Below are 19,809 nucleotides of genomic sequence, written 5' to 3' on the forward strand. Positions count from 1 at the left end.
CCTTATGTTGGCGTTTTCCTTCTAGAATCTTCTGTAGGGCTGTATTGGTAGATATTATTTAAATTTGGTTTTATCATGGAATATCTTGGTTTCTCCATCTATGATGATTGAGAGTTTTGCTGGGTATAGTAGCTATGTTAGCATTTGTGTTCTCTTAGGGTCTGTATGACATCTGTCCAGGATCTTCTGGCTTTTATTATCTCTGTTGAGAAGTCTGGTGTGATTGATAGGTCTGTTTTATGTGTATGCCTTATCCCCTTACTACTTTTAATATTCTTTCTTTGTTTTGTACATTTAGTGTTTTGATTACTATGTGTAACAAAATTTTCTTTTCTGGTCCAATCTATTTGGATTTCTGTAGACTTCTTGCATATTTAAGGTCATCTCTTTCTTTAGGTTGGAGAAGTTTTCTTCTATGATTTTGTTGAAGGTATTTTCTTGTTCTTTGAGCTGGGATTCTTCACTCTGTTGCATTCCTATTATTCTTAGGTTTGGACTTTTCATTGTGTTCTGGATTTCCTGGATGTTTTAGGAGCTTTTTGTGCTTTGTACTTTCTTTGACTATTGTGTCACTGTCTTCTATGGTATCTTTTATGCCTGAGATTCTTCCATCTTTTGTATTCTGTTGGTGATGCTTGCATCTGTAGCTCTTGAACTCTTTCCTAGGTTTTCCAATTCCAGGGTTGTTTCCATCTGTGATTTTTTTTATTGTTTCTACTTCCATTTTTAGATCTTGGACTGCTTTGTTCAATGCCTTCACTTATTTGATTGTGTTTTCCTGCATTTCTTTAAGGGATTTATTTGTTTCCTCTTTTACCTGTTTGCCTGTGTTTTTTTGTATTTCTTTAAGTGAGTTTTTTATATCCTCCTTAAGCATCTCTCTTATCTTCATGAGATGGGAATTTAGGTCCGCATCATCCTTTTCAGGTGTTGTTGGGGTAGTCAGGGCTTACTATGGTGGGAGAATTGGGTTCTGATATATTTATTGGCTTCTGTTGCTTATGTTCTTGCACACTTGCCTCCTGCCATCTGGTTATCTCTGGTGTTAGCCAGCCTGGTTGTCTCTGTCTGGAGCCTGCCTCCTGAGTCCCTGGTTGTAGCAGATATCCTGAGAGACCTATTGTCCTGGCTGCAGCAGATCTCCTGGGAGTCCTGCACACTGTTGGGGGTAGGAGTGGGGGAGTGAGAGGGACAGACAGACCAATCTACCCTTGCAAAGGTGCAGACTGGAAGGTGTTCTTTGGTGATCTTAAGAATAGAATTAGAAATTCTATCCTTTGAGTCACTGAAGCAGCAGTGGGCCATAAGTGTTCATCTATGTATGTGTCTATACATCTAATATATTTATGATCTATGATACTATGAGACTTGGCAGCAATAGCAGTTTAGTAGTATTGAATGCACTCATGCCAAAATTTGTTTCTAATATGATTGCCATTAAGAGGAATAAGGGCTTTCCTTAAAGCAATGGTATGCTGTGACAAAACAAAGAAGTATTGAAAGAATGAAAAAAATGTTCAAATCCTATAGGATTCAGGGAATCCCACTGGCCAAATTGTGGGTATTTTCAATGTCAAAATAAACAATAAATGTTACTCATTGAATAAATTGAAATTCATGAGTATGTACCATATAATACAAGCAGAAGAATGAATAAAGAGAGCTGGACAGAAAATAAGAATATGGAAGACATTGTTGTTGAGTGTGATTTGAACTGTGCAGACCTGGCCCAAGAGATTTCAGTGGAGAAGAATTTCAGTATGTGGCCTAGAGACTGTTTTTGTGGTATTTTGGTGAAGTATGTGGCTGCTTTTTGCCTTTGTCCGAAGAGTCTGCCTGAGGCTAAAGTCAATATATTTATACTAATTGCATTAAGAAAGGAAGTCTCAAAAAAGCCCAACAGAGACTTTGTTCTCTGGTTTAGTCTTATGAAGCCCGTTTTAATGAGAAGGAGAAAGCCAAGAAAGGAAAATTACAAAATGTATCATTCAAGTATTAAAGGAATGGAGCTAAATCCTGTGTGTGTGGGATAACAGATTAAGGGACTGGGACTTTGGTGCAAGATGCCAGCACCCAGCTAAATTTAGGTCCAGGTATGGTGGTTCACAGCTTTAATCCAAGGAAACAAAGCCAGGCAGATCTCTGAGTTTAAGGCTAACCTGGGGCAGAGCAAGTGCTAGGTGAACCAAAGCTTAAGTCTAGGCAGGATGGTACACACCTTTAATCCCAGGACATAGAGGCAAACAGATCTCTGAGTTCAAGGCCAGTGTGGTGCAGAGAAAGTTCCAAGTAGAGAAAAGCTTAAATCGAGGAAGGGTGGAATATATCTTTAATCCCACCACCACGTAGGAGGCAAGCATGCAGACCACTGAGTTTAAAGTCAGTCTAGAGAACAAGTTCCAGGATAACCAAGCTTAGGCAGAGAGTAAATTCATTGAAAACAGAAAGCTAGTGACAATGTAATATAACAAGGGGATCATGTTCCAGCCCTAGCCAGCAGCTTTAGCCATGTGGCTCTGGCTTTAGAGTCCAGAATAGAAGGGACTACTGGGATAATTGATCCTGGTTAGCTGGCGATAAGAGATTAATGGTGATTAAGAAGAGAGCATCATTGAGATGAAATTTGGGAAATGTTTCCTGAGAGCACAAAGAAGCCACGTTCTAGACATAGTCAAGGTTGTACATTGTGCTTCAGCTGGACTTACAGTTAAGTGAGGTGATTACAGTTAATTGATTGGATGTATCTCAGATGAGACTTTGAACTTTGGTATTGGTTTTGAAGATATGAAGGGGTCATGGGTAGCAGCTGAGGCTTGGCACTGTGAGAGGCCAGGGAAGGTGCAGCATCAATAGCAGTTGATGGCCCAGGACTGAAGGGGTCATGCAAAGGAGTTGAGGCTTGGCACCATGAGGAGAGCCTATGAGAGGCTATTGGTGAAGCCTAGTTGCAGCAGAAGACCCCAGTGTATTGGAGATGCCAGTGCCATGAGATGACCACCAAGACCAACAGCAACAGTGGGGTGGATCAACCTGAGCTGAGAGTGCTACAGAGGGCAGAGCTGGAGAAGTGACCCCAGCCCTTTGGAGGATCATGTGTGGATGCCAGACATGGAACAAGAAGCTGTAACTGTTGAAGTTGCCTTGGAGACTCCAAGATGCCAGAGTCATGCAATGTCTGCTCCTCAGCTAACAAGGAGTGGAACCCAGCCCAGGAGAAAAGTTTGTTGCAGTCTACAAAGGTGAAAAAGGAGTTGGAGATTTGAAGACCACTTTGACGTCAGACATGGAGACACAAGAGTTTGGGGTTTGCCCAGCTGGTTTCCTGTCTTGCTTTGGTGATTACAGTTAAGTGACTGGATGAATCTCAGATGAGACTTGAACTTTGGTCTTTTAACATTGTTGAGACTGCTATAAACTATGGATACCTTTGAAATTGAACTAAATGTACTTTTAAAAAAAATATGCCATGTCAGGGTATGACCCCCATAAATTTATGTGTTTGAACAAGCCTATGGGGACCAGGGAGTGGAATGTGATGGTTTGAATATGCTTGTCCCAGGGAGTGGCACTATTAGGAGGTTTGGCTTTGTTAGAGTAGGTGTGTCACTGTGGGCATGGGCTTTAACACCCTTGTCCTAACTGCCTGGAAGCCAGTCTTCTCCTGTTTGCCTTTGGAACAAGATGTTGACCTCTTGGCTCCTTCTGCACCATGCCTACCTGGGTTCTGCCGTGCTTCTGCCTTGATGATAATGGATTGAACCTCTGAACCCGTAAGTCAGCCCCAATTAAATATTGTCCTTATAAGAGTTGCCTTGGTTAAAAAAAAAAAAAGAGTTGCCTCGGTCATGGTATCTGTTCACAGCAATAAAACCCTAACTAAGGCAAGATGGGTCATATGGTAGATTTACTTTTGGCTTTTTGTGGATTTTCCACACTGATTTCCAGAATGGCTGAAATGAGTCCGACAAGCAGTCATGAGGGTTGTTCCGGTCCCTCATATCCTTTCTACCGTTCGCTGTTGGTTGTATTGTGGATCTTTCCATTCTGACAGGAGTGATGTGTTGTTGATTTGCATCTCCCTGATTTCTAAGGACAAAGAGAAGTTCTTACCTATTTTTATTTCTTCTTTTGATAACTTCATTTAGATCCCGAGCCTGTCATTTGTAAGCTACATCTACTCTCCAATAAATATGAGAAAAACCCAAATTAAGAAATCTTCTGTAAAGTTATCAGCTTAAATGATGGCTGAGTCAAGAGAGGACAGAATTGTCCCAGGTTGAAGAGGCCAAGGAGACATTATAGTGCAGTGTGGATGAGCCTGAGGATATTCTGACCCTGGTCACAGTGGGCCGGTGGGGAGCTTAGGCGGGCGGGTCTCTGTGACCATTGTGCTGTTCTAGTGATTTTGATTATTGTAGTCTGGCTAATAGGGTAGAACTCTTAATTTTTAGGAAACGTACACCAGTATTAAAAGGTACATGGGCATTAGATGACAATTTCCATTAGTTTGGAAAATATTAGTATGTGTTTTTATGATTAGATAGTGCTTAGTTTAGTGAAGTAAAATGTTAACAATAGGAGAAACTGAAACAAGAGACTACCAGAGTTCTTTGCAGTAATAGTATAATTTTTAAATTCATTTCAAATTATTTCATAATAAAGTTAGAACAAAATGCTGTCTTTTCCTCAAATGCTGAGAGTACCTATATATTTCACACTCAAAGCTCTGCTTACTAAGAAAAAAGTTGTATGTGAGGTCTGTCTGTCTTTTTTTCAGAGTGATGTAAAAGTGATTTTAAATATTTACACAAAATAAATGAATGGGAAATTAGGCCTTAAATATAACAATGTAAATATGGGACTTGATTGTTTTTTTTTTAATTTCTGCAAAAATACCCTACAGTCTAAAGTGCATAAATCATTTCTTAACAGAGAAGAATTAGGAAAAGCAGCATGCTGGAGGACAGTCACCCCAGGCGTTCATCCTCTTACCTAACCAAATGACAGACCTTGAAGCAACTTCAAAGCTTCAAAAATAACTGGCTCTGACATGTACCAAGATGGGGGAACCATTCCCACAAGCTCGAAACAAATCCTTCACCTTTAAAGAGGACAAAGAAAAGGCAGTATCATGTTTCGTAGGTGGAATTTAACAGTTGAGCAGTTCACTATTTACCCATGACTTCTCTGCTACTCAGGAGAAGCTGGGGAAGGGAATCAAGCTTGTTCTCATGTTTGCTCTTCCCTTCCCTCCCCTCTTATGGTGTTGTGTGAAGAACACTTACAACATTGGGATGTGCCCGGGTGACAACCAAGGTCTCAGAGGCTTTCTTTCAGAGCTGTTATGGCCGACAGGTTAAATTTCATTCCACGCTCTTTAGTCTGACATTCAAGGTCTTACATAGTTTGGTGGTAGCATATTTTCCTTATTGCGTGGTAGAAATCTTTAGACAGGCTTCTATTTATTTTAGAATGAAGAAACTGGTTATAATCACATAAAATTATCTCTATTTTCTAAATACTTGCTAATACTTCTCTTTCCCTCTGTGCGTGCTCACGTGCATGTGTGCGTGTTTGTATGCTATGCTTATGTCCTCTGGTGTGTATATGTTCTGTTGTTGGAGTTGATTCTCCTCCTACCGTGTGTCCCCCAGGCATGGATCTCAGGTCCTCTGGTGTGGAGGTAAATGTCTTTACTGGATGAGCTATTCAGTTTGACCTAGGAAGCTATTTCTTTAATTTTTTTCAATAATAGATTTAATTTTATTTTTAAAATGCCTATGAAAATCCCATAGATGCCTACCAGTGGCCACCCCACAAAACAAAACAAAACAACCCCCAGTGACTTTCCCTTCCTCAGTAGCCATCATCTGCCAATAGTTCCTCAGCTTGGGGTTAGGCCTCAGGGGCCAACCCTTTTTCAGCTTTCATTTTGTAGAGTTGGCCAATAGCTTTATGTGTGAGAGAGCTCGGACAGCATTTCACACATATCGGCTCTATTCTGTACTTCTTCCATCTCCTCTGTCCCAGTTATGCAGTGTTTCCTGAGTCTGGGGTTGGAGGACATGGATAAAGACGTCCCATGTATCACTGAACACTCAGTCATTTATCCTCAGCTCTTTGATTAATTTGGAATCTTTTTGTTAACATACCCACTGCAAAAAGCTTTTCTGATCAAGATTGAGAGTGTAACCAATCTATGTGTCTAGACATAAATATTTAGAAGGTAGTTTGGCATAATCATTTAGGAAAACAATAGTAGGTTTCCCCTAGGCATCTGACCTCCCTAGCCATAGGCTTTTGAATAGGTTTACAAAACTGGGCATATGAAGTAGATCTCAAATCCAATCAATTGGGGTTGATTGCCCCAATAACTATCATGCCAGTGTTTCACCAGTGGGCATCTCTCACCTGGCAGGTACTGGAAGGTCAGTATGTTAGCAGTAGAACCCAGCCCTGGGTAAGATCTTCCTCAACAACTTGCATACCACTTTCTGGCAGCTAGCCAGCAGGTAGTTTCCAAATCATTTGGAAATTGATTTATCTATGTCCTATAACCAAAGTGTGCGATATCTTAAAAAATAAGGTGCCAAGAACTAGCTTCAGCTTGGAAAGGAGGTCCTGAGGAAGGGGGTGTCTGGGAGCAGTGAAAAGAATGTCTCAAAGTCAGTCATGGTACAAGCTGACAGTTTTCTGTTCTGCTCCTGTTGGCTTTCTAGACAGTTCATCAAGATAGTTCAGCTCTTGAAGACCAAAGCCCAGTCTTTTGTTTACATATCAGTTCAATTGTCCACCCCAGGTTCCCTTTTGATTATCCCACAAATCAGCATTTTATGACTTTAGCTCCTTGATTCTTTTTTTTTTTTTAAGATTTATTTATTATATATAAGTACACTGTAGCTGTCCTCAGACACACCAGAAGAGGGCATCAGATCTCATTACAGATGGTTGTGAGCCACCATGTGGTTGCTGGTATTTGAACTCAGGACTTCTGGAAGAGCAATCAGTGCTCTTAACTGCTGAGCCATCTCTCCAGCCCAGCTCCTTGATTCTTAGAAAAGGCAGCAAGTGCATTTTTCAACATAGCAATTGAAATCACAGATCTGCTTGCCTCTGTAAGCACAGACAATAAGCTAGCTCAGTAGGATACTGCCCTGAAATTACCATTTCCATCCAGGCTGACCTTGAACTCAGAAATCTGCCTGCCTTTGTATCTTTTTGACAAACTGACTCATAGTGCAGTTGGTTCTGTTCTTTAAGGTTTGTGAAGCCCTTCATGTAATTCATATTGCATTCTAATATTTTGCATAGTTGAGAAATCCTATTTATATATTTTTGAACTCATGTTCTTAGAGTTCTTTCCCACGGCCTTTACCATTTTGCTAAGGACATCAGACACACCCTTGCCTCTTGGGCTTGTGCTGTCTGATTATCATGGAGTAATTCATTAACCTTGGCAGAAAGGACATTCCCTATAACTTATGCGGGGAGAATATTTTCCGAAGGAGGAACATAAAGTAAAATTATCTATATCTCTATATATTTATTTATTCAAACAAGCCTCACACCCAGCAACCACCAACACTTGTGGAGGCCCATGCTTGCTAGCTGTGCTCCAGTGGTGGGAACTGTGTCACGTTCTCCCTTCCACAGTGGCCGTGCAGGACGTGGCAACAAGGTCTTGCTATCTAGTTCTTACTATGTAGTTTGGTGGGCAGCTAAAAGCAGTGGCAATAGCCTGTGCTGTTTTGGTGGCTCTTACTACTTCTCAAACCAGTAACTCACAGTGAATGATCCTGTATGTGGCATGGAGATTGTCATTTGCTAACCCATATGTTCTGAGGGCAAAGTTGCCTTCCAGCCAGGACCCTCTGTTAAAACTCCTTTAAAAAAGGCTTGTTTTAATTTTTATGTGTGTGTGTGTGTGTGTGTGTGTGTGTGTGTGTGTGTGTGTGTGTGCGCGCGCGTGTGTGTGTGTGTGCCACTTGTCTGTGGCCTGTGAAGCCCAGAAGAGGACATTAGCTCTCTTGAGCTTATGAGCCACGCTCCATGGGTACTGGAAATGAAAGTTGGGTCCTTTGGAAGAGCAGCAAGTGCCCTACACTGCTGAATCATGTCTCCAGCCCCCAAAGTCCCCCTTTAAAACGCATTAGCTTACAAGCTAGTATGTTTCCACAGGGCTGCTTCATACCTCCTTGTTCTGATTAGCCCGCCTCCTCTGCACTCTCCTCTCCCACCCCTTACTTTCCTCTCTGCATAAATCTTAAACTCTAGCATACCCTCCATGTTGCTTCATGCCACTTGTGTTCTGCTAAGTTCTCTAACTATATTTTCTGCTCAAGTAACATAATTGTAGAATTCTATAAAGCTTTTACATACACTCTTTACTTTGGCTAACTCTCCTCCTGTTCCCTTATTATCCTCCCTGCCCCCCCCCCCCCCCAAGTGCCTGACCCTTTCTATCTCTAGGATTTAATTTCATTTAGACTTGACTTTCCTTTTTCCAATCTCCAGGATTTACTTTTATTTTGCCATTATTTCACTATTTCCCATCCTTTAACGTGTCTCTTTTAAATGGTTCTTTTCTAGTTTACTGGCTTCCTCATATACTCACAGTTAAACACATAAACCAAAAGATTTGAAACTAAGATACATATATGGGAGAGAACACATGGCATTTTTCTTCCTGAGCATGTGCAACCTTATGTAACAGTACAATTGTCTTCCTTTTCATCAATCTGTGGATTTTATGAATCCATTTTCCTTTATAGGTTGGTACACTAGGAAGCCATTTCTAATCCCCTGTGGTTCACATACTTCCTGTTTAACATCCTGCATTTTTGTTTTACTGTTTCAGTCTGTGCTTTTTGTCTTCCCAACAATCTATAAACTCTGAAAGAGGAGCTACTATGTATGTTAGAGTCTAGCCATTTAAAGGTGAATTGTCTTTTAGTATCCTTTGAATGTTTGTTACCCAATATAGATAGAACATTTCAAATTTTGCATGATTACTTTCTTAAACCTAGTGAAGATTGAAATAATTGTTAGCACATTGATATGGATGTATTTCTTTTTCTAGGAACAATTGAAAAAAAAATAAAGTGACTAAATAGAAAAACATTATCAGTTTTTACTATGTATATGTGGTGTACATGTGTTTATATCTTTATGAAGAGCCCAGAGGTTAATGATGGGTGTCTTCTGTTGCTTTCCCCCTTATATTTTAAGGCAGGATCTGTTGCTGAACTGGAGCTTGCTGCTTGTCTATGCTGGCTGTCCCTGGGTTATACATGTTTACTGCTGTGCACGGTTTTACATGTGTGCTAGGAGTCTGAACTCAGTCCTCATGCTTATGTAGCAAGCAGTTTACTTCTGAAGCATTTCTCCAATCTGTAAAAATAATGTTTCTTTCATAAACAAAATTATCAGCTCAACTTAATAATGTCCCTAATGAGCTGGAACTCTAGCTCAGTGGACGAACACTTGCCTAATATTCTCATGTCCCTGGGTTCAGGCCTTACCACTGTAAACATATCACCCTAACACACAACAGAAAAAAGTCAGGCATGGTTGGTTACAACTAAAACTTGGGTGTTCTAGGGTTATCACAGGAAGATTGTGAATCTCAGCCCTGGTTGGACTACATAGGAAGATGCTATCTCAAGAAACCAATGATAACATAGAAAACTGTTTGGGAAGAAGTTGGGGGCAGATAGGAGAGGGTAATAGAGCAATCAGGGAATCACTGTGATCATGGTCCATTTATGCATGTATGAAATTATATAAGGTATCCAAATAATTCATATAATTACTGCATACTAGTGAAGTGGCTGCCCTAATTAAATGTTGATACTAATGAAATAACTTTTCACAGTATTTTTTGGGTAGTTGGCAGTTTTGTTGTTAACTTGACACAGTCTGGGATCACATGGGAAGAGAGTCTTACGCCCCTGTTGTCTACATAGGTTGTACTTTGCCTATTTCTGCAGGGGATTGTCTTGACTGCAGTAATCAAGGTGAGAAAACACACTCTACTGTGGTGGCACCGTTTCCTGAGCTTTGGGTCCTAGAAAACATTACAAAGGAGAAGGCCAGCTGAGCATTAAACATGTGTGCATTCACTTTCTTCTCTGAGTCTAAATGTGATCAGCTGCGTCTACTGTGCCCTCGTCTTCCTTAAAATCATGGATTGTAACCTAATAAACCCTTTTACCCCTAAGTTGCTTTTATTAATCTCCCCTAGCATCTGGAAAGGAAGCTTAGGTAATATAATAAAACACCTGTCATTTTTAATAGACTATAGGCTATGAAATACCATTGCACAGGAAGGAGGTTTTGACTGTTTTGGTCCATGACTGATCCTGTTGCTGTGGGCCTCTAGTGAGGAGCATGTCATGACAGAAGCACGAGGCACAACAAAACTATTCACCTCTTGTCAGAAAGGAGGAAAGAGGGGAAAGGTCTGGGACTCCACACATCTTTCATAGTCCTGAAGACCTCCTCCTAGACCGCACCTCTTAAAGGTTGTACCATCTTCTAGTGGTACCATGTATGGGGACAAGCCTTCAGCCGCCAGGGGTCGGTTGGTCTAAGCTCTACCGCCTAGCACAGATCGCTAGGGTCACAGTTACTGTCTCTCTGCACATGCTCCTCTTAAGCCGTTGAGATCAGCAACTCATATCACTGTCCGCTCTTTGAAGCCCTTCTGTCTGTCTGGCTTTTGTCATTGGTCTTCTGCAATTTCATTGAGATATGTCCAGCATACATTTATTTTTGCTTTTAAATTCTGCTTTGGATTTTTTGAGCTTCTTGAATGTATATTAATTTTGAATAATGTGTAAAATTCTTAGTGTAATTTTGAATTTTGACTTTACTTCATCTTTTCCTTTTAAAAAAGTATTGAATAGTAATCAGACAGACCGTAGGGCATCTCACCCTACAAATTCTAAGCCGATTTAAAGTATCTTGGATTGTCTTTTAAACGGGCTTACTTCTTCAATTTGTCTAACCTTTTAATTTGTAATTATTTCATTTGACTCCTAAATTTCAAGCTTTATTTTCTCTAAAACGTATTGTCTTTTCTTCAGTAGAGTCATATGTCCCTTAACAATGGGGATATATTCTGAGAAATGGGAGTGATTCTGTCCTTGTGTGAACATCATATAGTGTACCTTCATGAAGACAGCTAGCTAAGCTTGACTAGGCTATAGGACAGTGTTTGGGATCACCATAGTATATGTGGTCCATTACTGACCAGGACATATACAATATAGTTTTCCCCTCTAAGCAGTGTTTCAAGCTTAGTTTTCATTTTTTAGATAGAAGTTGAGCAGTTTTTTACTCTGTGCCTGATGATTCTAATACTGTCTGAGCTTGCTACTTTCAATTATTTTCCTTTTTTAAAATACTTTGTTTCCAGTACTTTTTTTTTTTTTAAATCAGAAGTAGACCCGGTCCAAAAAAGATCAGTTAGAATACCTGCATCTGGTGTTTAACTAGGAGATTAGACAATCAATTTGAGTTCAAGCACTCTGTTTTCATGTTTGTCTGTTTCGCTGTCTCCCTCCCCATTTCTCCACCCGACCATAACCTACATACACATTAACACTTAGGACTACTAAGTGACTTCTAAGCTAAATTGGCAATCTTGACTTTCAGTACTGGGTACTTCTGATAAGTTGGAGAACTGGTGTGTGTTTGTTTGTTTGTTTTACGAATCTACAACCATGACATACTGCTGCTAGAAAAGAGATAAGGTTGGCTTTCTCAAGTGTCAGTGGTAGAACATAAAGCCTTCAGAAGGGCGTTAGAATACCTTTCTGGGTTCCCTCTCTCTCCTTCAGGTTATGAGTGTTTAGTTTTAGCTAGATAATGGCAGTGTTGATTATAGTAATTCATATGAGCAATTGATCACTTATAGACAGTAATACCTTAGAGTCATTGTGTATATTATTAAATGAGTGTCGTGATAATGTTGGAAATTTAGTATAATCATGGTTGTTTACCTTCCAGTTATGGATCAACCTTTGAAGAAATTATTGCTTGATAAATAGTGTAACAAGTATTGGTTTTTAACACATCTGGCCGTTACTGAAGGAAGTCCAGCAGTAAGTCTTTCTTTACTGACAGCTGCCTAACTCTTAGGATTGTGAGTGGAAAACAGGAGTGAGAACATTCTCTGCTACCTCAGAAGCCCTAAGTAGAGAGGAGGAAGCATCAGTGAAAAGGATACCCTCAATTTCTTGTTTTTCTCTGTTTGTTTTGACATTCTAGATTTTAAAATGTGACCATTGGGCTGAGGAAGATAAGATAGCCCCGTGTATCAAATGCTTGCTGTGCAGCATGAAGTCAATCCCAGGAACCCAGGTGAAAAGGCCAGGGGTAGTAGCTCACACTCAGATTCTAGCACTCGGGATAGAGACAGGTAGATACCTGGAACTTAGTTTATTGGCTTGTCAGCCTAGCTTATATGGTGAGCTATGGGTCCCAGTGAGAGATCCTGTCTTTACAAGGAGCACAGGTCCTTAGGAACAACATCCATGGTAGGCCTCTGGCTTTCAGACATACACCACACACACAAATGTGCCCGCATACACATGTACAGCAAGTTTGTCTTTTTGAAGTAATATCAGTTCAGACATATTGGAAATATGCACTTCAGCACAGATCTAATAACTCAAATATTAAAACAATTAAGTGTTAATAAATCTCAGACAATTAATTTTTTATAAGCAGAACAAGGGTAACAAATTGAACTTTGAATGGTTAATATATTGTGGTGGTATCAGGGTGATAAAGAGGTTTTAATAGGGAAACTTGTATTTAGTTTGTATGATTATTGCTTTGGAAACACTAGGTGGTGCAATTGTGCAAGGACCATAAATGACTTATTTTTGTTTGTTTGAGATGTGTGTGTGTGTGTGTGTGTGTGTGTGTGTGTGTGTGTGTGCGCGCGCCAGGATTATAGTTTGAAGAAATTTTGGAAATAAGAATTCTCAAAATTCCCAAGTAGAATTAGAGAATATTTCTCTTCTACTGATTGTTCAGGGATTCAGGTAGGGGCTCTGTCTTTTTTTTTTTTTTTTGTTGTTTTTGTTTTTTTTTTTGGTTTGAGGCCTTTTTTTAAAATTTTTTTTAAATTTTTTTTTTATTAACTTGAGTATTTCTTATATACATTTCGAGTGTTATTCCTTTTCCCGGTTTCCGGGCAAACATCCCCCTCCCCCCTCCCCTTTTTTATGGGTGTTGCCCTCCCCCCAACAATCTAGTTCACTGGGGGTTCAGTCTTAGCAGGACCAAGGGCTTCCCCTTCCACTGGTGATCTTACTAGGATATTCATTGCTACCTATGAGGTCAGAGTCCAGGGTCAGTCCATGTATAGTCTTTAGGTAGTGGCTTAGTCCCTGGAAGCTCTGGTTGCTTGGCATTGTTGTACATATGGGGTCTCGAGCCCCTTCAAGCTCTTCCAGTTCTTTCTCTGATTCCTTCAATGGGGGTCCTATTCTCAATTCAGTGGTTTGCTGCTGGCATACGCCTCTGTGTTTGCTGTATTCTGGCTGTGTCTCTTAGGAGCGATCTACATCCGGCTCCTGTCGGTCTGCACTTCTTTGCTTCATCCATCTTGTCTAATTGGATAGCTGTATATGCATGGGCCACATGTGGGGCAGGCTCTGAATGGGTGTTCCTTCTGTGTCTGTTTTAATCTTTGCCTCTCTATTCCCTGCCAAAGGTATTCTTGTTCCCCTTTTAAAGAAGGAGTGAAGCATTCACATTTTGATCATCCGTCTTGAGTTTCATTTGTTCTAGGCATCTAGGGTAATTCAAGCATTTGGGCTAATAGCCACTTATCAATGAGTGCATACCATGTGTGTTTTTCTGTGATTGGGTTACCTCACTCAGGATGATATTTTCCAGTTCCAACCATTTGTCTATGAATTTCATAAAGTCATTGTTTTTGATAGCTGAGTAATATTCCATTGTGTAGATGTACCACATTTTCTGTATCCATTCCTCTGTTGAAGGGCATCTGGGTTCTTTCCAGCTTCTGGCTATTATAAATAAGGCTGCGATGAACATAGTGGAGCACGTGACTTTTTTATATGTTGGGGCATCTTTTGGGTATATGAGGGTTATGATTCCGATAACATGTCTCCGGGTATCTGTGTATTGTTTATCACACTTGAAGGTCTAACCACTTCCTTTAAACATCTGGCCCCATTTGATTCTCCATGAATAACTATTGTGTGCCCTTTATCTACAATTCTATAAACATACTCTGCTACTCCAAATAATTCTAAGATATCCTATGATCTGAGTAATTGTTATAATTACTCAATGTAAAATTATATTGTTAGATATCACTGTATCAAGTAAGTCATCATCAAATCAGATTTGTAACCTAGCTTTCTGTTTGGTAGATTTTGTTGTCTTTCGTTCATGATCAAAAGTCTTGCTGGACAGGCATGATGGCACACACCTTTAATCCCAGCAGTCAGGAGGCAGAGACGGGTGGGTCTCCGTGAGTTTGAGGCCAGCCTGGTCTCATAGTGAGTTCCAGGATAGCCAAAGCTACATGATAGAGAGACCCTGCCTCAACAATAAAAAACCAAATGAAAAAACCAAATAAAAATTTGCATTTCTATATAAGTTCAGGACATTGTTATTAAATTGAAGAGGCACTTTCTAAAGTGAAGAGTAACTTGTTAGTTTATTTATGCGTGGGACTAAGGAGAAATGAAGACGATGTTGCTGCCTAGATAATATTAAGCCTTTAGTCTTAAATTTGGATTTCTTTTAAGTTCCTTTTCCATCTTCAAATGTAGTTCTATTTTTAAATTAAAAAGTTGTATATATCTCCCATTGATTTCATGAATGATGTATTGGTTACATTTAGATGTTTTTAATATTTTGGAAGCACAAAGTGAAGTCATCTTTCCTCTTACTTCTGTCATTGGGTTGTTATTTTTGTCCATTTTTCTTGAAATAGTCTTATTATTCTGGCTTGGAGCTTGAAATAGTTTGTCAGTCTCCTGACTGTGGAATTCCAGGCATGCTCCGTCTTGACCTTGCTATGTTAAGGCACTCATTGATAAACATGAGCCATCAGAGCCAGTTTATGTAAGTGCTTCAGTTAGCGTCATAACCGACAGGGTCACACAAGTGATGTCTATTATCATATTGTTTCTGTGAATCAGATGCTCTGCCAGATACACAGTCAACACTGGCTTGACTTATCTTTCACTGGTGAATTGGGTTGCTGGGCACCAAAGCTATGGTTAGGCTGTGTAGGCGTGTATCCTACCTCCAGACCTCACTAATGCAGTCAAACCACATATAGTTCCGTTCCCAGAAGCCCCTTGGAAGAAGGAAACAATTCCTGTACGTCATTCTCTGACCTTTACATATAAGCTATGGCACGCAGAGCTACACACAAATGTACCTCTTATTGCAGACAATATTCTAGCTTCTTTGAATGATCTCATTAGTACATTATTCCCATAATTATTGGAGGAGACTCAAAGGAGAAAGTTATTCTCCTTCATTCTGTGACACAAATGTGTGTTTGTACAGATGCAGACACGTTGATCAGAGACGCTTTAGCAGTACTTTTAAGTCTACACAATTAGGACATGGCTTATTTGGTGTTATTTTAATTATATAATTTACATAAAATTATTACACAATTGTTATAACATTAATTTAATTTTACATTTATATCAATTTTGTTGAAACTTTTGTGATATAATGCACTTATAATTTCATATAATTAATATTTTATTAATTGGTATTGGTTTGGTACTTGAGTCATGCAAGCCACTTTAGACAAAACATTTCAGAAACAGTTGTGGAATTGAAAAACCCCTCCTTTTATAGTAGTTGGCAGCCTTTGTAAAGTGACTGGATGTTTCTGCAGATATAGCCATCATCAAAATTACTACTGTTTAATAGCACCCATGTTAGCTACATTAGCCAGAGGCTGAATAGCCATGAAAATGTGAGTAACCTCTAACCTCAGAAATCATTCTGTTAAAAGAGGATTGAAGCATGGTGATAGGAAATTTGAATTGCTCTTCCAGCTGCAGTGTTTGTTCTGTGAATGCTTAATTTGGTTTAGAGTTATACTTTTGCTCCATTTTTTTGCTACAAGCTGTCAGTCTTGTAGAGCATCAATTTCACCCGAGGAAGTAGAGCCAAAGCCTCCTTTTCAGGCTGTATTACTGATGCAGTACTCAGGCTTCAAATAGTTTCATTTAGGTAGCACATATAGTGTGAGAATGGGAATCCTCACATTTGACATGCTCTGTTAAATATATAGCTCAGTCCATCTCCATCCCTGAAGTGCTCTGCAGCCACTTGTTTCGGTGATCCTTGTAATCACTATAGCTTGTAGACTGTGGAGCAGCGCGCGCATGCATGCGAGTGTGAGTGTGTGTGTGTGTATGTGTGTGTGCACTCGCGTGTGTGCGTGTGTATGCGTGTCGTGTGTGTGAGTGTGTGTGTATGTATATGTGTGTGCGCGCCTGCGTGTGTGTGTGTGTGTGTGTGTGCGTGCATGTGTGTACATGTTTGATGTAGGGGTATGTGTAGATGTATATACATATTCAGGTGTGGGCTTTGTGAAGAATTTGGGTTTGCATTCTGTATGTATGATTTTCTCTGGCTATTTAGAAGCTAATCTGTGCAAGCTGCACGTAGGAGCTCAGTAAGCCTTGTGTTTGTGTGCAGGGAGTTGCACAGAGAATACGCATTAAGAGGATAGACGGTTACTGCTGATCTCACATGCTGACTGAAAAATTAAACCAAAGAGCTTTGAAAATAACATAAAAAGCAAGTTGGTTTGTAGTCTCACTAGTTTGAAGTTATGAGCTAGTCTGTATTCTTTTGGTTTTTTTATATGAACCTTATAGTCTTGTCTTTAATAGTGATTTGGTTGGTCAGAGAGAGAGAGAGACAGAGAGAGAGAGAGAGAGAGAGAGAGAGAGAGAGAGAGAGAGAGAGAGAGAGAGAGAGACAGAGAGAGACAGAGAGAGACAGAGATAGAGACAGACAGAGACAGAGAGAGAGAGACAGAGAGAGAGACAGAGACAGACAGAGAGAGAGACAGAGACAGAGAGACAGAGAGGCAGAGAGAATAGAAACCCAGAACTTGTGAGGGGAAATAAAGGCATTTATTCTGGAGGTTTAATATGTGCTGTTCTATTTTTAACAAAGATCAACAATTTCTATAAACAAGATAGGCTGTTGTTGTGGTGTAGGTATTTGAGAAAGTTATCAGTAAGTTTTTAAACATTATGTAATTAAGAATGTAGAATGAAAGTCTGTGATCATAACTTCATTATATGCTGTATTGTGTTACACATTTATTTTATGTGGTTTTGAAAATCACATAACTATATATCCTGTTGTTTTGTTTTGTAAGTCTTGTTAATAAGAGCTTCATGCTCTTATGGCATTAAAGAAAAAAAATCACAAAATATAACCGAATCCTCATTGAATTAAAATGTTTTTCCAGGGACTAAGCCACTACCTAAAGACTATACATGGACTGACCCTGGACTCTGACCCCATAGGTAGCAATGCATATCCTAGTAAGAGCACCAGTGGAAGGGGAAGCCCTGGGTCCTGCTAAGACTGAACCCCCAGTGAACTAGTCTATGGGGGGAGGGCGGCAATGGGGGGAGGGTTGGGAGGGGAACACCCATAAGGAAGGGGAGGGGGGAGGGGGATGTTTGCCCGGAAACCGGGAAAGGGAATAACACTCGAAATGTATATAAGAAATACTCAAGTTAATAAAAAAAAAAATAAAAAAAAAATTAAAAAAAAATTAAAAAAAATGTTTAAGTCTTAGTAGAACCAATGAAAAACAAATACAGAATTTAATCATGTGTATTTAGGAAAGCATATAATATATGTTGTTCTAGATTGACTCCCTTTTGTATTTTGTATGAAACAGATACCTGGTTATTAGCATACAGAATATAAAATATCTACTTTTTTAATGGTCAGCCTTTAGCATTTCTTTATGTGTGAAGGTTTGAAATATGTCTTTTCAGCAGCAAGTCTGTTTCCTTAGCCAACCATAAGAGGGGGCTTCTACACCAGCAAGCTACTTTCTTTGAACAGCACATATAATTATTTGCTCTGAAGGTGAGCATTTTGTGCAAAGAACTTTCTGATTCCATTCTTTTTAAATTCATTTGAATAATTTTATTTGTACTGGTGGTTAATTCTCTGACCTCATAGGAGTTTAAACAATCTAGTTACTAAAAAGCCAAATATTTTAAAGATCAAGAGAACAAATATTTGTGTCTATTCATTATATATAAGTGTAATTAGTAAACTAATGCTATTTAATAAACTAAAGAATGTTTCTGTTTTATTTTTGTTGTCTTAAATACACTTCTGCAGACTATTCTTTCAGCCACTCCAGTAACGCTACAGAAAGTGGTTCCTATGTGCTCTATAAAGTGTAACGTTTCAGGCTGTCGTGTTGGCTCGGCCGCTCAGGCTGTCGTGTTGGCTCGGCTGTTACTCAGTGCACTGCTCTTGCAGGTGACTGTAGTTTACTTCCTAGAACCCATGTGCTGCGGCTCACAGTGCCCACACCTCCAGCCAGGGAATCAACTGACTTCTCCAGGCAGTTCACTCACATGTACAACCACATGCATACAGAGGCACACATGTACATAACTTGTAATAAATGACAGTGAAAATGCTATTATTTTAAAACTCAATTCTCAAAATTCACGATGCAGTTCTTAGAATATAACCGTTTACTAGGATATTTGTGTTTTTAATGCCAATGAAAATAGAGACAGTATTTTACTAATAAAATAGAGATCTGGATAGCTCAAGCAAGGACTTAACCATTCATTCACGTGTCTATAAATAAGAGATATGCTTACTAGACCTATTCATAGTCTTTGTTGGCTGTAGGCAATAGTTGTTTAACTACCAAGAAGGAATGCACTACGAGATAAAACATTTGATGATAACGCAACTTAGGAATGACTAAGATTTTGTCTGATTTTTTTTTGTTTGCTCTGTTTTTTAGCTGTCATTTTCGAGACAGACTTTACTTAGCACAATCCTTTTATAAAAGCTTTGACAATGCAAGAGGATCCATTCCTCTACCTCTTAATGACTTTATAGTTTTTTTTTTTCAAAAAAGATAATCTTGCTGGGTAGTCCATTTAGCCTAAACTCTTGGTTTTCCTGCCTCCCAAGTGCAGGGATTAAAAGAGTGAATTTAGTGTTATATACAGAACTTTAACTGTATACTATAGGGGAGGTTTCAGATCAGAGGCCCAGAATCTATTGATAGCATTACAGTGATTTCTAGATTAGTGGAAGTTGTAGGTTATCGTAGCAGAAAATACACATTAGTTCCAAAAACAAATTGTTAAATAAATAATTATAAATTATATAACATTTTGGAATTCACATTTAATCAAGATATAATTTTAACAAAATCTTTCTTATAAGTATTTTAGCAATAGACATTTAATTAGTATTCTTTAATAATGTCTTAAAGTTATGTGAGATTTGGCTTCAAGAACTACAAAAACAGAATTGAGTAAATCTGAGAAATTACATGAATTCCGGTGACTAGTATTGTAATGTTTTGAGAACAATTTTGCTCACCATAGAGTTATATAAAACTCAGATTATGTGATTTTAATAGTAAATAAGAGATATTGACTTCTAGGAATAACTTATTATTACACATCACCATCATCATCATCATTATCACCCTCTTCCTCTTCCAGTCATTGCCCCTCTTCTACAGTTCCTCATCCTTCCCCCTGT

At 39.2% G+C, this 19,809-nt stretch overlaps 1 protein-coding gene across 21 annotated transcripts in view; it reads left to right on the top strand.

Moving 5' to 3' along the window:
• Positions 1 to 19,809, top strand: part of Wdpcp (WD repeat containing planar cell polarity effector) — a 330,930-nt gene that overhangs the window by 40,671 nt on the left and 270,450 nt on the right. The window contains exons 2-3 of one of the 21 annotated variants that reach the window (XM_063273242.1): positions 12,274 to 12,366; positions 18,054 to 18,147. The exons of 19 other annotated variants lie outside the window; for them this stretch is intronic. The gene's annotated coding sequence lies outside the window, so the exon portion shown is untranslated. Of the gene's footprint in view, positions 1 to 12,273; positions 12,367 to 17,798; positions 18,148 to 19,809 lie in introns of those variants that run through there. One more of the 21 variants, XM_063273243.1, reaches the window with a different exon arrangement.

The sequence above is a fragment of the Rattus norvegicus genome, chromosome 14, assembly GCF_036323735.1.
Source record: "Rattus norvegicus strain BN/NHsdMcwi chromosome 14, GRCr8, whole genome shotgun sequence".
NCBI lineage: Eukaryota > Metazoa > Chordata > Mammalia > Rodentia > Muridae > Rattus > Rattus norvegicus.